The sequence below is a fragment of the Wolffia australiana genome, chromosome 8 (assembly GCF_029677425.1).
Source record: "Wolffia australiana isolate 7733 chromosome 8, ASM2967742v1".
Classification (NCBI taxonomy): Eukaryota; Viridiplantae; Streptophyta; class Magnoliopsida; order Alismatales; family Araceae; genus Wolffia; species Wolffia australiana.
The window spans coordinates 16992629-16999069 of record NC_135842.1 but is presented as its reverse complement, the minus strand read 5'-3'; positions in this window follow the sequence as shown (position 1 = coordinate 16999069).

Below are 6441 nucleotides of genomic sequence, written 5' to 3'. Positions count from 1 at the left end.
GAAAATGCAGGCGAGAGCGAGCCTAGTTGTTTTTAAATGAAAATGAATGGAAGGGCGGCTTTAGGAGAGGAGAGGAGCGGGTCATGAAGAAGAAAACATAAGGATAACTTCTCACGTCCCAGCTTCATACTGAGCGCCTACAAAGGTGCTCCGGCTTTTCAGCCTCCGTTTGCAGGGCGAGACGAGGTGTAGCGCAGGCTGGTCAGCCCATCTGTTTTGGGTACAAAGGGCCATAGGTTCGAATCCTGTCACCTTGATGTTCAGTCAGCTATTAAAAAATTAATTACAACTACGTAAACTTACTAGTCTAAAAACTATTTTATCGTTATTGTTGTTAATCTTATTTTGAAATTCTTAATCAGGGTCACGCGAAGTGTTAAGTGAAGAATGATAACTGATGTTGAGCTAACGAAACTCTTTCAAGAAATGAAATATTTTATTAAGGGATGAGGCACGGAAGGGGTTCATATGAGGATTCAGATGCGACTGATCGAGTGTGAGTATTAAGATTCATACACGACTGACAGAGCCTGTGTATGAGGATGAAGATGCGAGTGAGCGAGTGTTCAGATTAATCTTCAAACATGACTTTAAGAGCGTGAAAATGAAGATGATGACGCGAGTGAGTGAGCGCAGAGTTCTTTTTATCCGGCTGGGAGTTTATTATTTACAATACCTTGCCGTGCTGTGGCGGCACGGCGGCGATACAACCAGGGGCACCAGTGGCAGCATGTGCGGCACGTGGGGTGGCATGGCGATGGCACAAGCGGCGAGGCAGCATGGCAGCCACGCAAGATGCGACGCAGGTGATGGCGCGATGTCGGTACGATGGGGGCTCAATGGTGGCTAAGCGGCGACACGGGTGGCAGCGTGATGGGGGCATAGGCGGCGGCACGGTGGCGGCGTCTGACGGTGGCAGCTGCATGCTGGCGGTGGCATGGTGGCACACAGTTTTGCGCGGCAATGGTGCGGGAGGCAAATTGGCATGGCGGCTGTGCATGAAGCGGTGTGGGCGGCGGCCCTGACCGCAGCACCCGGTGATGGTGGCGTTGCCTCAAGGGACGGTGTGGGCGGTGCGTTGTGGCGGCGCAGCGATGGCGCTGGCGCCGAGTCTGCACAGCAATGGCGACGTGGCATTGGTGTTCGTGGTGGCATTTGGTGGTGAAGGCTGCACTGCTAGCGGTGACAGGGTGGCACGCAGGTTCACACGGCGATGGCACTGGTGGCAATTCAGCACGGTGCAGAAGATGGTGGGGCCGCTCTCTTTCTCCTTTTTTTTCTTCTTCTCCTCCTTCATCTTACTCTTCTTTCTTTCGTGATCGTGAAAGATCCCTTTTCCAAAAATTCAACTAGAATTAAAAAAACTAGGGCACCCGTCCATCCCATGAATAGGGATGGTGATGGGCCCAAACAAAGGGTCCATTAGAGGGGACCCATAAGTATAGGATCCCCTCTTAAAACAACAAAAATAAAATACATATTAAACAATGGTTTGACGAGGAAAAGGAAGGGCAGTGCACGGAGATATGGCCTAAAAATTGAAATCACAAAAGTACTTTTGCCTTCCTCTTGGTGTGGCGTTCTAGCAGGACTCAAGCTGGTGGCTGCCGCCGGCGATCATATGGGATTTGGCATCATCCTTGATGGAGTGGGAACTCCTGTTCCATCATTAGGACTTTGAAAACCAACAACTTGATTTGTAAGGACGGATAATACTTGGACATCCCTACTTTGGGATCCACAACCTTGTTTTCTACCACCGGCTTGTGTCTGATTACAAACATTTAAGATTGGTTCTAGCCAATTTATTTTGGGAATTCAAATATTTAAAAGCTTTCTTGTCAGAGTATAAGAAAAATTATTGTGAACAAATATAGACACACCACTATTTAAGGACTTTGAATGTATTGATTTCCTTTTCATAAGTGGAATACTTAAGTTTAGCATTATTTAATTTGTCACTATGGAAGGCAATAGGATGATCCTTTGACTCAAAACACCACCAATACCAATTCTAGATGCACCACGTGCAATTTCAAAAACTTTAGAAAGATCAGGTAATTTAAGGATAGGAGTTTGGGCCATGTTGATTTTGATGGCTTCTAAATATCTTCACGCATCCTATCCCCGGATAAAGCTTCCTTTACAAAATAACTTGTAATTGGAGCCATAATTGGACTCTTGAGAAGAAACTGAATACTAAGAAAGTGACTGGAAGCTGATAAAATGAACACTTCTTAAGATTATCATTGAACGCATGTGATTTTAATGTGTGACATACCATCCTCAATTGAGAATCATGTCCCTCTATATCCTTACTATAAATTAAGATACCATCAAAGTAGGCGAACACATATTTTTTCCTAGATATCCTCATTAATTTATTACATGCATTTCACAAGCCTAATGGCATAACTAACTACTCATAATTAACATCCTTAGTTTTAAAAGCCATTTTCAATTCATCTTCCGCATGGATCATTATATTGTGAGAATCACTTCTCAAATAATTTTATAAAATAATCGAGCACCACATAGCATATAGTCATATCTTCAGGTCGAGCAATGGGAGATCTATATTTGAGACTGATCTTCTTTTTGGCTCTATTATAGAAACACATTCTGCAAGTACAATCTTTTTTGGGGACGAGTAATGTTGGGAAAGCACAAAGACTCAAACTTTCACGTGTAAAGCCCCTGAGGGTAAGTTTTTGAACTTGTCATCATAACTCTTTATGTTGAAAAGGACTCGGTCAACAATGGGGTAAATTTGGGAGGGTCAAGATTGGGATTAGATCAATGGTGTGTTGAATATATCTAAGTGGGGGAAGGATATTGAGTAGTTCACCTGAGAAAAATTACTTAAATTATTGGACGATGAGAAACTTGGAATATTCATTTTCACTACTAAGTTGAGCAAGAGAGAGGAGGGTGAGTGTGAGAGACAGATTAAGAAAGAGATAGAGAGAGTCAGAGTGACAAAGGGAGAGAGATAGAGAGTCTGCAACAGAGCACAAGAAAGAGAGAGAGGGAGGGAGAGAGAGAGAGGAGGGCAAGTGAAAAAGACTGAGAGAGAGTCAGAGAGACAAACATAGAGATCGAGAAAGAGGTAGATAGGACAGAAGAGCTAGCAATATATATATAGAGAGAAAGGGAGGGATAGTGAGTGAGATAGAGGGAAGCGTGAGAGAGATGAGGGAGAGAAAGGCCTAATGATGTTGATTATCAGACTCCACATCACATCATAATGGTTATCATAATCCAGCTTCTGGTATTGTAATGATTATCTTTACCAGTTTTCCACCCTTAAACCGTTATCATTGTCATACACATTTCCGATTTCTCTGGATAACAGGTATGTAAATACCCGATAAATGATATGCAATGCATATATATTTAGTATCACCTTAGTCTACAGTCTAAGGAGAAATTTAATTGTCACAGAAATTTTATTCCTGCATGGATGATAATGTTGAAAATATGTGCCATGAACATAATACCTTGTGGATCATACATCAATGTACAATGCCTTAGACCAGAGACACCAAAGATACATTAGGGATGGCCAGTTCTATTTTGAGTATCGCTAACATGCATCTTGTGCACTAATTTACTTCATGATTCACTACTTCAAGTTCCTGTTTATATTTATTCAGATACATGCTACAATTATTTTCCGATGTTCTCAGCATTTGAACTTGGCCATATTTCTTGAGTTTATTTATTAAAAGTCTTATGTGACTGAACAAGGAAGAAAATGAAAGAGAAGAATACGTAGAAACCTATATTTTCAAAGTGAAATAAAGGATTCTTTTAGACAAGCTATTTTTGGTCAAATCATCCACTTTTGGTCTTAGGAACCAATGTACAAATTTTCACATGAAATGCCTTAAAAAATTAAAAGATATGAATTTTGAAGTATAATACTCTGTACAATGCTACAAGACGAGACTTTGTATAGTGCCAAGAACATGTAGCATGATTGATAAGGAACAACAAGTCGGGATCAAAAAACTATTCCAACGTCAATTGTGCAGGGGAAATGACAACGTCCCGGTCATTGGGAGCCAATTGGCATATCCAGGGCTCTCCTATCGTGACTTATTGGTTGCCAGTGTCTTTTAGACGCAAATCCGCATCGTCATCCAATAGTAGTCATTGGGAGCCTATTGTCGCTTGCGTGCACAACGTCGATGATTTCAACTAAGGACATATTAATAGAAATTCTATCTAGGAAAGTTAATTGTACCTCCACCTACCCTACTTGTGCTCGGGAGGTATTGAAAGAAATAATGAACTTGTAAAACAAGGTGTGTGCATACCAGACTAGTTGCAACCTTGCAGCAAGGTGTGGCGATGGAGTAGTAGGGTGAGTAACTAGGCGGCACAACAATTGGTCGCGGGGCAGGTAGGTGGCAGGGGGGTACAGGTAGGCAGCCGTAGGGCAGGCAGGTGGACAATCGGGTGGCTGGGCAGTCGGGGCCACAGGTGTGTGGCACATGCAGGCAGCTGGGCTGCACGAGTAGGCATCTAGTGGTGCAAAGTTGGCTTCTCTGTTGGCAATGGCAGGATGGCATTGGCAACGACTGTGGCGTCGTTAGGGTTTTCTAAAGAATGCCATATTAAATATGGAAATCTTGTAAATACATGAAAAAAAAATAAAAAATAAAACAAACAATCCTTCTATCTGATGAGGTTACCCCCTCCTTCTTACATAGGGGATGAGTATGGCCTTCCCCCTTAGAAAATCAATGAAAAGGCTTACATAATTGGTCAAAAGGGGCCCATGTACATAGGGGACGAGTATGACCCAAACACATTGGTCCGACTACACGAGCACATGGGTCCCAATACAATACATAGGCCCGACACACAACTGAAAAGAGGTAATAAGCGCATGACAAAGATAATGTGAAGGCCGGCTCTCATTCTGCCCACACTCCACGCGTTAGCTGAGACTGGTCTTCGGTGCTACATTATATTATAACAGCTGAAATATAGTTTAATAATACTAAATATTTAAAATATTTAAACAAAGTTAATTTAATATATCCAAAATATCTTTTACTAATTTTGATGATATATAAGTGGAGGAAATGTAATTACTAGATTTACATGTTATGCCTTATGTAGTGAATGTCAAATTTTTAATCGTGCAAATTCCAAATTAAAAGAGTGATTGCGGCTTATATATCTGTATTAAATTGTATGATTAAATGAAAATTTAAATCCACCATTATAAAAGTCCATCATTTCAATGATGCACATATATCTATTTATTTATGTTTTATGCACACACTGGAAGTTCAAATGGCTAAGGCATGACTAAAAAAGACTGGAATAAGTTATTTGCATTTTAATTACTCCAGTTTAGTTGTATATGAGATACAATCTACTTATCTACTGAAGGAGATTGAGATTATGGTGGAATAATCTTTTTATATTTATTATGCTAGTAATAAATGCTATTTAGAGGTATCCAGTCCCATGTGATGAGAAAACCTTATTAAGTTTGTGTGAATGCCCCAAAACTAAATACTAAAAAAGAAGGTGTAACAAGGATATCAAGAAATAAAAGTGGCGAACGTCGAATTTCTCAAATATTCTTAAATCTTCCACATAAATAAGATGCCTAACCTCCCTCACCTCAACCCCCCAAAGCCCTCATCTAGTTGATGTCTGATAATCACAAATAATATGCTAATTTTAATATTACTTTCCTCTATTTTGTGTTTATTTTCACTTAAAACAGCATGAATCCATATTAAAATTTTAAGAATGGGGATAAGATTTTTCTCAACTTTATAATATTTTAAAAAAAATCATAAAATTAATTTCATAAATAAAATATTTTTATAAGTTAAAAATGTATTTAAATAATTGAATATTAATAGGGGTTATTAGTTTCTACGTTTTATGGTTATTTGAAAATTTTCGGATATATTATTGAATTTTAAAATTAAATGGATAAATAAAGTAATTTTCTAACTCATATTATATAATATTAAATTTTATTTTATATTTTAAGGAACCTGTGGACTTTTCTGTAATTCCTAACATTTATTGCCATGTTGGTAACCCACTATATGGATCACCTAGGAGACAAATAATCAGATTTGTCAGATTTGTCCAACTTTAAATGCCTATAGATAGTGATCTAGAAGTAGTTTCATGCTTACATTTTGACGATAGTTCCATCTTTAACTCCTTTATTCATCCATTATTTTGGTTAGATAAATATCCCCCCAATCCATATAGTAAGAAAATCTTAGGATTTATTCCTAATTATGATTAATAGAGTAATTTGCTCATTCAAAATTTAAATTTAATCTGTTCATGCATTCCAAGAGATATGGATCTAGATATTGACCTTCATATCAATACTCATGAATAGAAAGCACCACTCGCCCCATTGGTCACGTGAGAAAGAGTTAAGTGTGA